Source organism: Montipora capricornis, chromosome 2 (assembly GCF_036669925.1).
Source record: "Montipora capricornis isolate CH-2021 chromosome 2, ASM3666992v2, whole genome shotgun sequence".
Classification (NCBI taxonomy): Eukaryota; Metazoa; Cnidaria; class Anthozoa; order Scleractinia; family Acroporidae; genus Montipora; species Montipora capricornis.
In genome coordinates this window covers 65,979,570-65,999,569 of record NC_090884.1, presented here as the reverse complement: position 1 = coordinate 65,999,569, position 20,000 = coordinate 65,979,570, and the positions used below count along the sequence as shown (strand labels likewise).

At 39.9% G+C, this 20,000-nt stretch overlaps 1 protein-coding gene across 4 annotated transcripts in view; it reads right to left on the bottom strand.

Moving 5' to 3' along the window:
• The window catches only part of LOC138031775 (TNF receptor-associated factor 2-like), a 122,896-nt gene extending 108,466 nt beyond the window's left edge, over nt 1–14,430 (bottom strand). For 2 of the 4 annotated variants that reach the window (XM_068879400.1, XM_068879410.1), the window contains exon 1: nt 523–698. The gene's annotated coding sequence lies outside the window, so the exon portion shown is untranslated. Of the gene's footprint in view, nt 1–522; nt 699–11,197; nt 11,563–14,365 lie in introns of those variants that run through there. The other 2 variants (XM_068879416.1, XM_068879407.1) reach the window with 2 other exon arrangements.
• Nucleotides 14,431–20,000: the final 5,570 nt, after the last annotated feature.

Genomic DNA, 20,000 nt, shown 5'->3' with positions numbered 1-20,000 from the left:
CGGGCAAATGTTGCCATCGTTTTTTCGAATCTTCTCAAATTTCGACGGTGGAAAAATTCCGCCTGACCAGCGAAGTGGTTAGGAATGTGCTTTGTAAGCATGTTTCCTTTTAAAAAGAAATTTCTTGCAAACCAAAAGAAGTAAACCAGTTTTGGCAAAAAATATGAATGAGGGTTTTCATTTGACAGCTACACCAACAAAAAACCAGGTTTGTACTGAAAATTTTCCTTTTTATTAAATCACAGCGTAATGTTAGAGCTCGAGCTTTTCAGATCGAATTTCAACTTCACTAAGGAAAGACAATACATACATATTTCAAGGCCTCAAATGCTGGGTAAATGAGATAAATGGGGCTGTGAGCCGCAAGCCGAAAACTCGTAGTCGTTGAAAAAAGCAACTGGGGAAATTCCCATTTGATTAACTTGCAGAAAAACCGAATAACACTCCCATAGACGGGACATACTGCATTGCATATGTAATCCCGTACATACCGCAAAGGTATCAGCTGAAACGTTTGTTTACCTTTTAAAAACCGCAAGCTCAGACCAATACATGGCTGTTACGTCATGTTAGAGACATCTTTTAGAGTCGCCGCTTCTCCCAATGCCACACTGATTTTCCGCGTGCCAATGCGATGAATCAGGGATCCCTTTAATCACTGCTTTTGAAACCGTATTCGTAATTCGTAGCGATTGCATGACTAGGAAATCACACGCAGTGCATGTTGTGACAAGTTTATGACTCGAAACATGACTCGAAATTTCATCACCATTTTTTATTTTAAAATGTAAAATGTAATGGTCTAAGGAACATTGCTGTACAAAAACAATTTAATTTCTGTTCCAAGAACATATCTAAAAATGGGAAGAAACCTCGCGTATTTTTGAGGAAAATATAAGACAAGGGCCTGGAATCGAGTTCAGGATTTTGACGTCATCGATTGTGTAAACTTGCAACTTGTGCGAAGATTCAGTGCGGTTGTTAGCGTATTTTACTCCAATATTTACGATTCAAAGCGGCAAAAGCGCACACAGCAATATAGAGTATTCCCTGACTTCTCTACTGGCAGTTGTAGTCAATTTATTTAACGAAGAACAACAATTTGGCATGAAATCCACATCGGGCGAAATCTTGCGGTGTGTTCACATCGCTCTTGGGCCCGTCAATTGCATTCTCTCTTCACTAGTATTTTCAGTTCTCGGTATCCAGATTACAGCTCTCCTCTTTTGCGAACTTAAGGACCTCTCTGAGAACCGGAGTTAATTATCCACTTGCTTACATTTCATTATTAAAAGACGCGAGGTGATTTTTATTTGGAAGGCGTTTTACAGAATTCGAACGTTCGATGACTAGATGGTTTTCGCATATTCTAAAATCAAAACAGTAAGGTCTTCCGCATTTTTATCTATACAAGGAAGATGACCTAGAAATAAATCTTTTTACAAGTTACCAGTTTTGAAAATACAGCATTTTTAATTTCCTTATTGTCACTTGCGTGACACCAAACAATGAAATCTGTTTTGATTGGAAAGATAGAACGTCTCTTGTTCTGTGATTCTACGCAGTTTGAACGTTTCAAGGATATTATGTGTTTAAAACTCATGTGTGCTGTCTCTCAAGTGAAAGGTAAGCAGACGTGGTGAGGTCGTTTATGCATTCGTCTTCTACAACATTTCACGTTCTTGGCCATTTTCGGATTTATTTTTTATGGCGTGACAGTGAAGACTGTAGGCAGGCTCAGTCGAGTTGGGCCCTGTTTACAAGGAGGCAGGGTAAGGGTTACCCTAGCTCACACATTTCTTCTTTTTTCATCGATGTGTTTACAAGGCAGCTAGGGTTACCTTGGCCCTTTTACCCTACCTGCTTGTAAAGAGGGTCTTATATTCACTGAACGCTCTAAGTGTATTTCAATTGATATCCGAGTTCCAAAAAAAAAGGGAGGTCGTTATTCATTGTCATTGTAGAGAACGAAGTGGTCGATCGAGAGCATGGGAAGTGACTTCGGGGTTAAGTGGTAGACACCCTGGCGAAAACCCTCAATGGTAATTAACGTATTTTTCTGCTTGCTTTTTGACAAATACTCCAAACTGGGAACTGAAGAGTGAGAGATTAATCGGCGTATGTGCGTATGCATAGGCAGACTTGAAGAGTTTCCTGGTCCTTTCCAAAAGCCACCAACAGTGGCCACCCCCACCTAATGCTGACAGTGTAATTATGGAAGACAGTGCCTAGTTCGTCCAATAAACTAGAAAGAATGACTGACACAGTTAACGGTGAGAAGTTATATCCCTATCATTCATTATTCATCAGTATTGGCACTGGTGCTGTGCATGTTAACCCAGCAAGTCAATAGGCCAATGAAGGGGGTTGCACGCTGCAAATTTTCTTGCACTCATTTATTTCGGAATGGGCACAATTAGAGAACCCCAAAGGTTAATTATTAAGCAGTTATGTTGCCCCTTGCCAAGGGCATAAGACTGAGTACTGTCCTTGGCCAGAGATTACTCAGAGACCGACACTTTCATCACGACTGATGGCCGCCAATCGCGCCGCATTATAGAGAGCCACCTTGAAGAGCGTCTTCATGTCCAGATTTCGAGATGAACTTGAACTTGGAATCGCCAACACACAGTCACTTATGTTAACAAGGAAACATTAATTTACTCACAGCACAGATTTTTGGGAAGAGTGACTCCAATGTCTATTCATAGTTACAAACTTATACTACCTTTGTGAACCATTTTCTGTTGACCAGTTGGTACCAATTGAAATTCCCATTAAGAAGACTTTGTGCAGAAATGTCGAAGCAAAAGAATGCACTAAGTTTTGAGGTCCAGCACAGTGTCCAATAAAACAAACCAGTTAACAGAGCTGGCACAGGATCCTTGCATTTGTCAGAAACACAGGTATTATTTAATCCACTGGATTTGGAGTCTATGTTTCCTGAGGCTCAAATTAAGCTCATTCACGGATAAAAGTGAAAAAGTCTGCAAAAGTTCTGACCAGAACCTGTCAACGTGACACGTACAGTGGTAGCAAAAGTGGATAAAGTGGTTCGAAAGGTACATAATTATGATAGACCCCTCTACTAACTATGGATAGACTAAGTCAATGGTTTTAACATCGTTATGCCAAAAAACGATAGCGGGTAAAGAAAGAGCGTTCAGCTGTGCAATGAGCATCAGTACCGGTGAAGGTAGGCCTGCATCCAACCGGCATCAAACAATGTCATTTATGCACTGTGTGTGTAAGTCTGCAAACAATCACCAGGCATAAGGACTATAAGATTTCAAATTTGGTAACTGGGATATGGACCTAATTGGGCGAGGAAACAATTTCACGACAATATTTGTAACTCTGAGATCCTCTTTAAATTGTGAAACGAAAGGTGTCATATTATTCTCACACTTGCTTGATGCATGCGAATGAGCGTTTCCTGTCACGCAACAAAAAAGTAAAATCGAAACCACTCAATGAAAAAAACCAAAAACTTGGGAATTTTGTAGGAGACAAATTCATAAATCACCTCACTAATTCTCAGATCTGTACGGTACATCGTTTCTGAGTTACTTGTCGAAGCGTTTCACGCAACTTTATAGAGTTTCGTATGGAGCCGCCATGTAATATGGCGGCCAGAAATCAACAAGAACATCGGGTGTTTCTAAAACGAAGACCCAAAAACGAAGACCTAAGACCTATGACCCTATGATCTAAAACGAAGACGCTCTGATCTAAAACGAAGACCCACTGATCTAAAACGAAGACCCTCTGATCTAAAACGAAGACCCACTGATCTAAAACGAAGACCCTGTGATCTAAAACGAAGACCCACGTTAAAAATGTCAGAACGATGCCAAGCAGCTTATGGCTGGTCAGACGACATTGTGTGTTATTGAATTGTTGGAACAGTGAAATATCTGAATGTGGGCTCTGAGTGCGTGTGCTCGAAACTCCTCACAAAGAAATTATATATGTCTACTCAACGTAAAGTTCAATTACTTGTTGGTTACTGATGTTTCAAGGTGTAGACAGGCCAAACACGATTCCTATTGGTTAAAGACTGGTTACCATATGATCGCAGACGATCGCGAATCGCAGATCGTAGATCGCAGAAAGTTCTGCGATGGTCTGCGATCATATGGAAACCCACTTCTGCGATCCTGCGATCGTGATCGTCCGCGATCGTTTGCGATTGTTTGCGATCCCGCGATTATATGGAAACCAAAGTTCTGCGATCTGCATCGAAACGTATCCCATAATAATTTTAATTCTGACTCAAATGATTCAAAACTTCTCAGCAACAAAGCCTGAATGTTCGTTTATGTTCGTTACTGTTCTGTCAGAAACACGAAGTTTTCTCAGCAGTGTGTGGAAAGCCCCAAATTTTTGTCTCTTCATGAATAGTTTTCGAACTCAAAACCGATGTTTCCTTCGCATTTTGAAGCTGACGATGCCGTCGCTTCAGGACTAAAAGAAGAAGTAAATTTGCTTGCAGCAAAATTTCCTCCTCGATGTCCGCTATGTTGTTTGCTAAAAAGATAGATTTTGCCGCGAGCACAACGCGCGTGTACATTTGACAATTCTGCTGACCGAAATGTATGGCTGCAGCCGGCTCTGCGATCGTTTGCGCGGATCGTCTGCGATTATATGGAAACAGGTCTCTTTGCGATCGTCTGCGATCCGCGATCGTCTGCGATCGTCTGCGATCATATGGAAACCAGCCTTAAGACAGGAAATTTAAAGACCTCAGAGCTTTGCTCTGACGAGTCCATCGTTTAAAGACCTCCCTTTTCTATATGAAATAAGGGGCGGGTTTTTAAATATTTCTCTTAGTGAGGGCTGGTTTTGTATAAGATGCCATTTATTCATAAGAATGTGTTTGAGATCAGACATTGATGGTCGGTATTCTGTAACAAACGGCAAAATTATTTTGCGCGTTTTTTGTTTATTTTGTAGGGGTGTTTCTAAAACGAAGACCCAAAAACGAAGACCTAAGACATAAGACCTAAGACCTAAGACCCACTGATCTAAAACGAAGACCCTGGGATCTAAAACGAAGACCCACTGATCTAAAACGAAGACCCACTGATCTAAAACGAAGACCCTGTGATCTAAAACGAAGACCCACTGATCTAAAACGAAGACCCACTGATCTAAAACGAAGACCCTGTGATCAAAAACGAAGACCCACCTCAAAAATGTCAGAACCAAGCAGCTTATGGCTGGTCAGACGACATTGTGTGTTATGGAATTGTGGGAACGGTGCAACAGTGTAACATCTGAATGTGGGCTCTGAGTGCGTGTGCTCGAAACTCCTCACAATTAATGATATAGCGATGTTTCTTGTGATGTCACCTATTGTTACTACAGTAATATGCCAAACAGAACCTAACTATCATTTTAACAGGTTCCAGCAAAGCAGACAAATTTTATTGGTGCAGAAAATTCTGCTCGTTTGGGTAAAACCTACAAAAATGGACCACCTCGAAAGGCCACACAATTTGCTTTCTCACCCAAGCAAACTGCTTTTTTAGACAAATGGTTATCTATACATCAATAACATGACTAAAAGTGACAACTATGACAGCTGTTATGGGACAGATTTTTTAGACACAGCTTCAGAGTTTGAAATTCTTTATTCTGGCATGGAATTTCAGCACTCTACCGTTGACGGCAGCCAGCTCTTGGCTATCTATGATTGGTCAAAGAGCTTGAAAAATTCTACAAACGTGATCCTAACACTCTCAGCAACCAAGGCGGAAAAGCTTGTGGTAAATACTTGCGGTACATACTTAGTCTAGCTAAATTAGAGTTAATTGAAATTATTGGATAAACTGATAGCAACGGAAAACACAGTTTCCGCTGTCCTTTACACTAATCCCTGCAGGCTAACCACGGAAAAACTAACAATACATATCATTACGTTAAGATAACTAACATGGTCGTTATTACAACTTTATAAGAAAGGTCTGCTAAGACAGATCGACCTCGTGTTTCCAACAACATCGGCGGAAATTCTGCTATCGCCCAATGCCTTTTCTCGTGGGAAAGTTGTTTACATTAACTGAGAGGGACGAGGTTGTTTGCGACGCTTAATTTGGTTTCCACGTTTCATTGAAGTTCCTAACTAAGTTCTTAAGCATAGTGCATTAAAATACTTTGCATACAATAAAACGATCATGAAAATAAAGTTTAAAATATTACAAAATATCCTTCAACACGGCTTCTTTTATTTCAACTTTTTTTATTCCTGCTGAGTGAAGTTGAATAACAAAAAAAAAACTATGAAACGAATGCAATGTCATTTGCTTGGAAAAACTAACTAACCTTTTTTTAAATGATTAATCAGCAGTGAGTTATTTTTCCAGATACTTCAACAAGATTTTTTGATGACGTTGTTTCCATGTGGTGGATGATGTTGTTTTCCCACAGTTTTGCACGAGTATCACACACATATTTCAAAAATGTGCATGTGCAATGCTGGGAGTGCAAATTGATCTTTAATCACTCTGTACTAGTCTGTTACCTCTAGTACCAATTTTGTCAATTTTGTATCGTTTTCGATACGGCGTCTCAGGGTTGCAAAACCCTATCGACCGCGACCGTGTGTTTCCTTCGTATCTCTACAACCAGAAAGGAAGTAAAATTATTGAAAAAATGGAAGACATTTCTTCCAACGGAAATTTACGTTTGCTTTCATCAGTAATTCTAAAATGGGTTGCCGTCGGAGCAATCAGTTTTCCCCTACAAATAGAAGGAACCCTTCCCACCCCAACCTCCTGGGACTTACAGCGAAAATTGAAGATGCGTTACGAGCTTCGGTAGTCGAATTTTAAAGTTCTGGTGTTTATGTTTTATTGTTCTCATCAAAGATTTCTGCAGTTCCATATTTAAGTGATCGTCATTAGTACAATTTCTCAAAATGTAAATGCAAGAAAATTCTTTCATTAGCGCAAGGCATTATGTACTGATTATGATGAGCCATTGTTAATGCGTTTATATTGTTCCTGTTATCACTTTCTTGTACCTGACATTTGATGTTTGATATATACAGTATTTTAATTGTTCAGTTTCGGCTTCATTCTTATCACCTTTTTTTAATATCGCTTACCGCCATGATGGACTTTGCACCCAAAAGACTGCATTCTCAGCGTAACCGAGTGGTAGTTTTTTACGTCTTTTACTTAAAATCCTGACGTTAATGGTTCCAGCTCTGCTTTGTACACAGACGATGTCACTTCTAGTTCAACACTTTGTAGGCGCTGGAAAAAGTTAACATGTAATTGAACTTTACATTGAGTAGACATATTATATAATTTCTTTGTGAGGAGTTTTGAGCTTCACTCAGTGGGAATAAAAAAAGTTGAAATAAAAAAAGCTGTGTTGAAGCATATTTTGTAATATTTTAAACTTTATTTTCATGATCGTTTTAATGTATGCAAAAGATTTTAATGCATGATGCTTAAGAACTTAGATAGAAAACTTGAAACGTGGAAACCAATTAAGTGTCGCAAACAACCTCGTCCCTCTCAGTTAATATAAAGAACTTTCCCACTTTCACTTGAGAAAAGGCATTGGGCGATAGCCGAATTTCCGCCGATGTTGTTGGAAACACGAGGTCTGTCTTTGTAGATCTTTCTTATAAAGTTGTAATAACGACCATGTTAGTTATCTTAACGTAATGATATGTATTGTTAGTTTTTCCTCGGTTAGCCCGCACGGGTTAGTGTAAAGGACCGCGGAAACTGCATGTGGTTTCCGTTTCTATCAGTTTATCCAACAATTTAAATACCTCGAATTTGGCTAGGCTGAAGCACGTACCGCAAGTATTTACCACAAGCTTTTCCGCCTTGGTTACGAGAGTGTTAAGATCACGTTTCTAGAATTTTTCAGGCTCTTTGATCAATCATGGCTAACCAAGAGCATATATGTAAACGCCAGTTTTTGAGAGAGCTAGAAAGAGTTGGCTGCCGGCAACGGCAGAGTGCTGAAATTCCATGCCAGAATAAAGAATTTTAAACTCTGAAGCTGTGTCTAAAAAATCTGTCCCATAACAGCCGTCATAGTTGTCACTTTTAGTCATGTTATTGATGTATAGATTACCATTTGTCTAAAAAAGCAATTTGCTTGGGTGAGAAAGCAAATTGTGTGGGCTTTCGAGGTGGTCCATTTTTGTAGGTTTTACCCAAACGAGCAGAATTTTCTACACCAATAAAATTTGTCTGCTTTGCTGGAACCTGTTAAAGTGATAGTTAGGTTCTGTTTGGCATATTACTGTAGTAACAATAGGTGACATCACAAGAAACATCGCTATATCGTAAGTTGTGAGGAGTTTCGAGCACACGCACTCAGAGCCCAGATGTTACACTGTTGCACCGTTCCCACAATTCCATAAAGCATGATGTCGTCTGACCAGCCATAAGCCGCTTGGCATCGTTCTGACATTTTTGAGGTGGATCTTCGTTTTAAATCACAGGGTCTTCGTTTTAGATGAGTGGGTCTTCGTTTTAGATCACAGGGTCTTCGTTTTAGATCATAGGGTCTTCGTTTTAGATCGGAACTGCCCGTACGAAAATTTGTGGCCTGAATGAGCGAGATTCGGGCCCGATTCGGGCCATAAAGCTGTTTTTAAGGCAAGAACTGAGCGAGACAAAGCGAGACAACCATTTTGTCGCGCTTGTGCGACTGAGCCAGACATTAGTTTGGTTCGATTATCGCCGATAGTGTGGCGTGAGTGAGCGAGAAACAGTGAAACCCCAGTTTATTCATTTACGCCGCAGTAACGAGACATTTGTCACGCTGTATTATCGGCGAAACTCAGGCTGCTCACTTGTTATTCGATACATAAGTGCTCCCTACTTGTTATTCGATAAGAAAAGATTAGTAGAAATAGATCAGGGAGTACTCAAAAATGCAAATCAGTTACTTAACTCTGGCTGTCGTTCTAATGTATTATATTATTTGCTGCATTTCTGTACGTGTAGTCCGTCCCCGGGTAAAAGGTGAGCAAACCATTTTTTACCGCTCTGAATTTTGAGCTAAAATACGTATATGGCTGGATATTTTTTCCAAGTGATACATTTAGCGTGATACCCACCCGCATCCGGAGAGGTAAGTTCAAATAGCTTAGCACGTTCAGGAGAAGCAATCTACATGTACATGTAGCTACCTCAAGACAGCATTATCCTGCTTGCCCAAAACGGAGGATAATTTTTTAATGATAGGAATTGCTTGTCGCTGGACGGAAAACCTTTAATAGGGAAGAGCAATGTTTGAGTTTTGGCTATCGATAATTAAATATTTGTAACCGCTTTTGGCGCGCGTTTCAGTTTAACGTAACTGTGCATTTCACCAAACATCTGAATCTCTACACAGATGCAGAGCTTTTTCTTCCCATTTAGGACAGTAATCAACCAGATCAAAACAGCATTTATTTGCTCTAATTAATATTGCTGGAAACAATTTTCTCTTTTATGAAATAGATTTTAAACAATGTATGAAGATTTAAAATAAATGAGAAACTAGAAACGACCTCGCTATCTGATCACAGATCACTGTGGAAACCTGGCTACTAACATGCCTACCTTATTATGGACACTTTGAATGACTTCAGTCGCATTTCGTTCTATGCTAAAAGCTGGTACATTCTGTTTATTTAAGTTACCTTAAACTGAAACATGTTTCTGTCTTACATGACTGTCCACGCAATGATCACAAGGGTCATGTTTACTGCAGTTGGTCTCGGTCGAGGATCGTTCGCTTACTTATTGGCACGGAAACTAAAGATAGTATCTTTCGAATAAGGATAAACTCAGTCTGTTAACCCTTTGGTTGTAACCACTAAAAATGTGATACAAGAATTATTTTGTCGATGCACATTTGTTATTTTGCTTCCAGTATCAAAACAAGACCATAATGTCGCCGTAAGTCACGCAAACAAAAAACAGTGGTACTGTCTATGGGGGTGGGGGGAGTGGCAGGCAGGGGATTTTCTAGTTTATAATTTATAATGGCACTATTAAAGTAGGCATAGTTTCAATTATGGCCTATTTTGTTTCTGTTTATACTAATTTCAATGTTTCTTATAAATAACGCGTCAAAGTACCAGGATAGCGCGATGTACCCTCACCCCCTGACAGATGATACTTCATATCCTCATTGTAATAAGCTGAGAAATAAGCTTGTGAGTCAGATAAATACGGAGAAACTTACAGAAAATCACTTATGTCTTACATGTAAAACTATTCAGTCCCATATCAGGCATCATAATAAAATTGACCATCTACGGGCATCCGTTTACTGTTTGCGTGACTTACGGCTAAATTGTGGACTCGTTTTGAAACTGGAAGATGTGTGCTGACAGGAGAATGCGTGTATCACATTTTTAGTGGTTACAACCAAAACATGGACTCTTGCTATAACCAAAGGGTTAACAGACAGAGTTTCTCGTTCTCCGAAAGACCCTATCTTTAGTTTCCGTGCCAATAAATGCCACTTTTTTGTCTGTCGCGCAAGGTCACACAACATTCAAGCTTCTCATGGCGTTGTGTCTGTTTAAACTTAATCGTGTGAGGAAACAACATACAGCGCCCAAATCTCTGAGTAGCGGTAAGTTTTCCCGGGTTTCTTTGACGTAATTACCGCTATTAACAAAGGGTCTTAGTTTTCGTACGAAAACTAAGAGCGGGGTTGTAGTTCTCGTACTACGAAAGCTAAGACCAGGTCTTAGGTGTTAGTTTTCGTAACACCCAAAATTATAAGCCATAAACTAACGTCACGCCCATAAAAATGTATCGTTCATTAGCGTGATTTTTGTTTTTTTATGGACCTGAATCTCGCCCGTTTATCGCTCAGAATATCGTCCAAATGTCAGAGTAGTACAAATGTCCCGCTCCATTCTCGCTCATTTATCGTTCAATTTTTATCGCTCCTGTCAGGCTGATTATCGTCAGGCTCTGTATCGCTCATCAGCGAGACTTTTTATGGCCCGAATCTCGCCCGCGTCTCGCCCAGAATTTTCGTACGGGTGGAAACCTGAAAAAAGATTTGTTTCTAGGCCATATTCAACCTCCTATAGATAAAATTCAAAACATCTGGCGATTTTGATTTTAGAATTTGATCACGTCACAGTGAAAACCATCGATATAGTTAATTGGAACTTCCAATATGACATACTGCACCAGAAACAAACACTTACCAGCCTTTATTTAAGGAACTCTTCTAGGTTGCCAGCTGAGCACTGATTGTTAGAACAACTGCTGTGTTGAAGAATTATGTCAAAAAACCCAATAACCGTGTCAATGTGGTCGATGACAGGTAACTCATGTGTAACAGCACGATCAATCCTAAGCTACGTGCAATTATTCGATTCGGCTTTGGCGGGCATTCTGCACTTTACCTCCACGTTGAAACTCGTCTTTTTTGAGTTAATTAGGTTGAAGTTTTTTCTACCCATGATTAAAGTAAAAAGCTAAAGATGTCAATTAATTTTTACGATAAACTCATGAGGACCATCAAAAATGCCAAAATAAAATGAACAATCTCAAAGCCTGCAGTAGATGACGAGGATTGTGACTATATATATATTTGAATTACGTTTGTTGCAGTGTAAGGGATTTAGGTATTAAAAAGGCCTCAATCAGCACATTTTTGTCCAAATGACGGGATGTTGTTGTCTGTTTTGTTCACGTTTGAAAAATTTGTGGTTTCCGCTATTTCCCTGTGGTTTTCCACCCGTTTCCTGACCTACATTCCTGGTCAAAAGTTGTTGGGAAGGATGCGCGCATTACTTCACTTCACTTCACTTCACACCTAATTCGATCATTCTAACTATTGGCATTGCCAATAATTGGCTGTACTATTTGGAAAATGCCATGCTCTTGTCCCAACTCGTCGGGAAAATGTGATGCTGTAATTTGTCTGTGTGATAAACATTAAATTCTTCCTATTTTCCCCTCCCCCCCCCCCCCTCATTCCAATGTTGGTTAAAAAACGGGCAAAGGCTTGCATAGTATTTTGCATCACATTATCAACATTGGTATGGGGGAGGGGGGGGAGGGCAGGACTAATGTACTTTGTGAGTGCATGTCAAATGATGCTTAAGCTAGAATTTTTCCCAAGAGTTTTGTCCAAGATTGCAGTTCGGATGCAAAGATTAGAAACTGGATGTCCGGAAGGAAAAGACCATAGACCACTTTCATAAATGGCGACCAACTTTACATTCTTTTGTATTTATGTTAATTAGACCTACTGCCCTCATTTTGAAACAAAAATTCTTTTGAAATTTGCTCATTGTAGCGAGGTTAGTAGGGCTTTTTAGCATTAAAACAAAAGAATAATTTATTTGGCCGCCATTATGAAAGAGGTCTATGCTCACGATAGAACAAATTATTATTGGACTACTGGATTACTGCAGATTCAGGGCTATGCCATGGAATCGCCAGTATTCCCCATAGTTGCCCATTTGTATATAGAGCAGTTTGAAAGAGAGGCGTTGACTACCTTAATTCACAAGACCACCTGAAGTCCAGTTTAGGTACCTAGATCAAACCTTCACTAAGGTACACGAATGTCATAAAGAAGTTCACGGAGCATTTAAACTCCAGGGACCCAAAGATTCATTTCAGCAGGGAAACGGAAACTAACAGAAAGCGGATACGTGCGTTCTCATCAAACAAGATGTTCCTCGAAAGTCACCATTTATAGAAATCACACAGATCTATATCTGAACTTTGATTCCAATCACCACCTGAAACATAAACGATCGGTAGAGAGAACATTGATTCATCTAGCCAGCGTAGCAGGCGGTTTGGTGGGTGGATTTTAGGCTTGTTTCCATCGGGGTTGACTTTCGACTGAACAGCTCCAACATGGCCGCCGTGACGTCATACGCAAACAATCTATAGTTGAGCACCAAGACATTCGACTTTTTTTCCGAGTCGGGATTTCTACCGACCTCGGAATGAGTCCTCGAAGGTGAAAGTGAAATATGCCGTGAGGAGCTGAATCTGTTTGTTGTGCTAATTTTGTGCAGCGACTTGTCAAAGTTTTTTATCAAAGAAATTGTACATTGTAAATTGGTACCAAAAAAGGTTGATTGATTGCGGCTACTATCATCTTAAATAGATAGATGTCTCGCCAGGGCCGTAATCAGTATACAGAGGTCTTCATTCCCAAATTAATGAAATTCCTTTCTCGCAAGTCATTGCTCAATGAGCGTCAATTTGCAAGGACTATTTGCAGTGAACGTAATCTTCTACAAACATATTTTAAGTCTTAAATTTGATTTACCAAGAAAAAAGAATTCATTTTATTTGAATGAAAAGTAGCTATCGTAACTTAAATCGAGTAAGTATTCATAGAAATCAACTGATTGCCGAACTAAATATAATGGCACGGTGAACGGTTTTCTGCACAAAACATTGCTGCAGTTGAAATGTCGAACAATTAGCCGATATCGAAAATACCATAATACTCTTTGTTTGTCCCACCAAAATTTTGCATCAGCATTGTTTCCAGTTTTTCTTGGGACCGTTCTAAGTCCCAAGAGAAAATAAAAACAATGCCTATGCAAAATTTTTGGAGGGACAAACAAAGAGTGTTATGGTATTTTTGATATCGGCTAATGCTAATTGTTGAAATTAGGTCATTTATTATGTTGGACACTGATTTAGAGATTTATTCTACTGGTGATGTAACAGCTTGCAATGTTTTTATTTGTCGGTCGTAGATGATGAATGTTTTGCCGAATGCCATTTAAGGTTCACTTCTGCGCCACTTAAGCCCACTAAAAACCGAACCAAACGCGAACGCGTTTTGTACCGAACGTGTCACTTGGCTACGTCGACATGTCTGGTCATATATCTCTATTTTTAGGGACGTTCAAAAATTCTCTGTCGATTTTTCATGCCCTCTCCTGCGGGCGGACGGCTGCCAGTTCCGACCGCTCTCGGAGAGTTTGGAACGTCATGGCCAAATCATATGGAAAGATCATCCCCACGCTATTAGTGGGTTTCTCTATGAGGTCGAAACAAATTTTGTTTTGCCATTTACTTGACAACGTTAACTTTGTGTGACCTCTGAGACATTCATGTAAGTAACTGTGCGTTAGATAAAATGTGGCCGGAAACTATCATTGAAATTTGGTAAAAAAACGGTTTTCTTTTGAGAATGAGAGAGGTTCTCATCTTTTTCTATTTGAGTAGTGAGATTGTGTACTGAGAATGGCAAGAGTGACGTTCTGCGCTATTACACTGACTATAAGCTACAGCGACAGATTCTCTGAACAAGTGAGCCTCTAAAACGCGGCAATGTCAATGAATTGCTAAGTTGATTGCGATTGATTAGAGCTGAGACACTTTCTTACCTGTAGTTAATAACCAAATGACCGCTGCTTTCTGCTCGTAATGCTGACACTGCTTATTATTACTGGGTTGCCTATGGGCAAACCCAGTCGAGGTCTACGTTTAGTTTGTTTGTTTTCTTTTTACTGGGTTGCCTTATAAGGCAAACCCAGTCGAGGTCTGCGTTTAGTTTGTTTGTTTTCTTTTTTTTTTTCCGTGTCGGTAAAAGTCTTGCCGGTCACTCCCCTGGTAAGTGGTGTCTTTGTGTATAGAGCCTTCTGCGCGTATTTTCTTAGGATCGAGAGGGTGGTGGAACTGCGTAGATTTCTCTGGTGGACACAGTAGAATCATTAACTTAGCCTGCAATGGCGTCGAAAGTCATGCAACGCGAATGGCGCTTTAGTGGATCCTTAAACAAAATATACCCTTATGGAGCTCAATAATGGAAAGTCAGTTGGATAAACTAGGCATGAATCTCAAAAGTGACGAGTACTGGACTTCGACAACAATCTATCGCCCGTCGAGACGAAATCAAAGTGAGCAGTATTTACCTGAAGTACATGGTAATTTGACACAATTGAGTTTCTTGTCTTCACGCACGCAATCAAATAGGAAGAGGTTTTCGCCTCTAAGAGCAAATATGTTGTTTGTTTCAATAAACGTTTCGCTGGAAACGGATTCTGTGGTATTTTCTGCCTTTGTGAATTATAATATCATGTTGTGTATTGAATTTTCGAGCTTAAGGTTCAAATGTGATATGGGAGAAGTTTTTTAGTATTGCTCTGTAAGCAGGAAGGGTTCACAGGCCTGTCGGAAGCGTGCTTGAGTTACAACAAAATGAGGCCCAAAATCAGTGAAAACTTGTGACGCAGATGAATAATAAAGTAGCTGCTATTTCCAGAATGATGGAATTACCTGGTGATAAATAACGTCGTACGCGTCTTGGAGAGTAAAATTAATTTTGACTTTGCATAAACAAGAGTTGGGCGATTGTGATCTTTGTTTTGACTTCGCTCCTTTCATTGTCAAACTTTATAACACTTGACAGAAAAAGAAACTTACAAAAACCCGGTATCTTGCCATCATTTGACAGATGCTTCACTGTTTGGCGAGTAAACATTCCGCGGTAACTTAATCACGGCGCCCGCTGAATTCCGGCCATGTCACTTTCGATTTTGCAATTTACTTGAACGTAGCAAAAATCTCCCAAAATGTTTGTCGTTGATCGTAACTTTGTATATTCTATAGATCGTTTTCACGTGACGTCATCACCTTCCAAAATCTAAAACTAAAGATCCACCAAAGTTTTTGTCCTCATCAGGCATAAGAGGCGGCATATCTATATCTGTTGACAATTTCACAGCTCAATAGCGTGCTTCGTTTGGAAACCAGAGCATTTTGAATTTCAGGATTATGTAGGTGCGTGACACAAAGCTACGATCAAGTTTGTTGAAAAATATATACTTATCTCATGATTTTGAGCCCTTTTAGAAGTTAGAGCATTAGGAAAAGTGCTTATGTAAATGCTTGTTTTTTCAGTAGTGATAATCAGTCGCCTAGATAGCCAAAGTCAGTTCCAGATGTTTACACTATTTTCCGGCCTGCGAAACATTTCGACGAATATCTGAAGTTTGGGGAAACGCAGAGGCCTAAAACTTGGACAAGTGTCTTATTTCTTTATCTGCTATAAGATAACAATTTCTTAGCGTTTTGCACTGGATAGTTTTTGATTTATTTTTTTTATTGCGTGACAGTGAAAACGATCTATATTCAAGGTTCAAAATTAATGTTGTTTTCATGTCGTAAATATTTTATTCTCGATCGACCGTCCGGGAAACTTCCTTCTGCTCTTTCTGAAAACTGTGTATCAATATTTAGTTGCTTTTTCATCAATATTTGTTTTGCATAAAGCACGCTAACAGAATCTGTACCTTGCTGAGTTCGCATTTGTTAGCGTTAATAGTATTTTCGGTCAGATGTTTCTGTTTTTTTTGAGGGGTTTATTGTTTTGGTCTCCCATCCCAACACTAACCCCGCGAAACAGGGCTTGACTTCAGTGAAGTTTAGTATTACAAAGTTTTCGGATGCTCATAGGGCACATTTGTGGTGAAAAGAAGTTGTGAGGGAACTTGAAAATTATCAACATGTCAGCCCAGAAGCCAATGTTTCTCGCTTCTCTTTTATTTGTTATTCTTCAGAGACTGGAATGCTGTATTTCAATACCACACAATTCAGTGCCTTCTGATTTTCTGTAGCACGTACCACAGGCAAGCCAGTGTATGCTTCACAGAAGCATCTAGTTTGTTTTGTTTTTTGTTTTTTTTGTTTTGTTTTTTTTTTCCGTGTCGGTAAAAGTCTTGCCTGTCACTCCCCTGGTAAGTAGTGTCTTTGTGTATAGAGCCTTCTGCGCGTATTTTCTTAGGATCGAGAGGGTAGTGGAACTGCGTAGATTTCTCTTGTGGACACAGTAGAATCATTAACTTCGCCTGCAATGGCGTCGAAAGTCATGCAACGCGAATGGCGTTTTAGTGGATCCTTAAACAAAATATACCCTTATGGAGCTCAATAATGGAAAGTCAGTTGGATAAACTAGGCATGAATCTCAAAAGCGACGAGTACTGGACTTCGACAACAATCTATCGCCCGTCGAGACGAAATCAAAGTGAGCAGTATTTACCTGAAGTACATGGTAATTTGACACAATTGATTTTCTTGTCTTCACGCACGCAATCAAATAGGAAGAGGTTTCGCCTCTAAGAGCAAATATGTTGTTTGTTTCAATAAAATTTTCGCTGGAAAAGGATTCTGTGGTATTTTCTGCCTTTGTGAATTATAATATCATGTTGTGTATTGAATTTTCGAGCTTAAGGTTCAAACGTGATATGGGAGAAGTTTTTTAGTATTGCTCTATAAGCAGGAAGGGTTCACAGGCCTGTTGGAAGCGTGCTTGAGTTTCAACAAAATGAGCCCCAAAATCAGTGAAAACTTGTGACGCAGATGAATAATAAAGTAGCTGCTATTTCCAAAATGATGGAATTACCTGGTGATAAATCACGTCGTACACGTCTTGGAGAGTAAATTTTGACTTTGCATAAACAAGAGTTGGGCGATTGTGATCTTTGTTTTGACTTCGCTCATTTCATTGTCAAACTTTATCACACTTGACAGAAAAAGAAACTTACAAAAACCCGGTATCTTGGGCATATGAATTACGGGGTGGTGACTTCTTTGCCTAAAAGCAACTCACTTAACGAAACTGTCCTTTTTCAAACAACAACAAGGATTCAAACAGCTTCAATTCTTACAGAGTTCGATAAAACATGCGGTGGGGCAACCAAAGCGATGGGAGCTGTGTTGGGGTTTCAGTGTGAAAGTACAAACGGCGACTAACACTCTTATAACTCTTTTTGCATTATTATTTTATTAACCCTCAGTCTGCATTTTATCCCTGGTCTGCAGTCTGCGTTTTACACTGACCGGTTATTTGAGTGGTTTTTGGCAACAGAGGTTAATTATTCGTAATGCGATCGCTTCCGTTGCCGTTAGCAATGGGTCGCAAATTTGACACTTTTATCGCATTATCACATTACGCATTGAACCACGTTATCTATTATTCCTAAAAATCTAAAAATATTCGTGCCTTATCAGTTTTCGGTCGAATTTATGTCCAAGAAGGCAGATAAATTGCAGAAAATATTAGTTTTGCATCCAAAAATTCGTAATCAACGCTAAAATGACCAAATTTTGCCTAGAAACATATTTTACTGTTATTTTTCTTAAATTTTTTCGTTCAACTTTCGCTTTTATAAAATGTTTCAGTTTTCTGTAAATAAGTTGTATGCTGTTGGAAAGCTTATTTTCTTAGCTTTAAAATGATGTATTTTTCCCCCTAACTTAAATATTTTTTGAGAAAAAAAAAACATTTTTTGGCGATGGCTGATTTACCGCGGTTTTCTCGCGGTTGGGAAAGTAGGAAGAAGAGTTAGGCCAGTAGCCAGGTTTTTAACCTCAGAAAAGGATCTGTTTCGTCGTAAGAACGTGTGAGGACCTGTGAGCCAAAGGGCCTCTGCTGGTATGACTTCTGGGTGACCCCTTAATAACTTCTTACTAACCGAGCGCGAGGGCTGTACTGCCAGGGAAATATTGGCCCGAGGTCGTGGCAGTACGGACCGAGCGCAGCGAGGTCCGTGCAAAAACGACCCAGGGCCAATATTCCCCAGTACGGCTCGAGCTAGCTCGGTTAGTAAGTAGTTTATTATATGGTTTTTTAATTACCTTTTGCTTTGTTTTTGCAAGCCCGTAATCGGCCCGTGGGCCAGTCACAATTTGCCTGGTCTCGCTTAGGGTGTTTCGGGCAAAGCGCCAATATTTTAAGCCGCCAAGGTCAAAATTTGCTTAAGTCACGCCCAGATTGGTCTCCTTTAGGAGTCACAAAAAGCTTGAGCCACGCCCAGATGGTCTCCTTCAGGGGTTAAATTTAAAATTTCCGACTAGCATCCCCGTGTGTTCCATATGGGAGTCCCCCCCCCCTCCGGGGCTGCACGTACCACAGGCAACCCAGTGTACCCTCCCGGAGGGTCTAGTTGCTGAATGTTCCAGTTGCCATGACATGAGAAATAGACTGAAGTGAAATCATTGGCATTCTCCTTTTCCCAGTGGAAACTGAAAAAGGAATAAATACTGAAAAATAATAAGTTGTTGTGTCGGTTGGTTGGTTGATTGACGACTACGAAAGCTCATTCACCAATCAATTGGCCTCAGCATCCATTTAAAGAAAAATGCGGAAGAAGGAAATTGATCACAAGATACACCGAAAAGCCTGAATTCCAAGAACTCAAAAGCGTACAAACTACGGCTTTCGTAGAGTAATTCCACACGTCGCATACGTTGTAATCTACAATCATGGACAAAAGTGTTGGGAAGGTAACTTCATTTTACAGATACCCCCCTCCCCCTTTTCAATGTTGGATTTTCCAGGGAAAAAAAATGGTGACTTTTCTTACCTGAAGAACTCCAACATTGAATATGGGGAGGGGGGCCACAAGAGCATGGTATTTCCCAAATACTTCAGCAATAGTTAGAAAAATCGAATTAGGTGTGAAGTGAGCTGATGCCCGCAACCTTCCCAACAACTTTTGACCACGATTGTAGTAATTTAGGACTTCGGCCAAAAGACCAGCTTCATATTCTCAGTTTTAAAGTGGAACAGACCAGGGGCCGGTTCCTGAAAGGAGGAATAAATTATACCAGGTATAACAGTTATTCCAGGGATAAATCTGATATTCTAGGAATAACTATACCAGGAATAAAAATGGGTTCCTGGAAGCATTATTTATTCTTGGAATAGCTATTCCAGGGATAAGTCTGGTATTCTAGGAATAAATCGTCCAGCAAAGGGGATTCCCACATGACAAACAGGTTTTGGCGGGAAATTGAGTGCAATGCGCGCGGGATGCCTGTGGTTAAAGCACTGTGATGGGAGTGAAGGTCGAAATTTTTCTGTATCTGTGTAAACATGGATCCAGAAGAGCATGCCGGAAACAGTGCCGAAAAAAGAAAAAGGAAACCTAATTTTACTACCAGAGAGTTAACAATAATTACAGAAAACGTGGAGGCAAATAAAGGCATCTTGCAAAGCAAGTTTACCGACAATGTTAC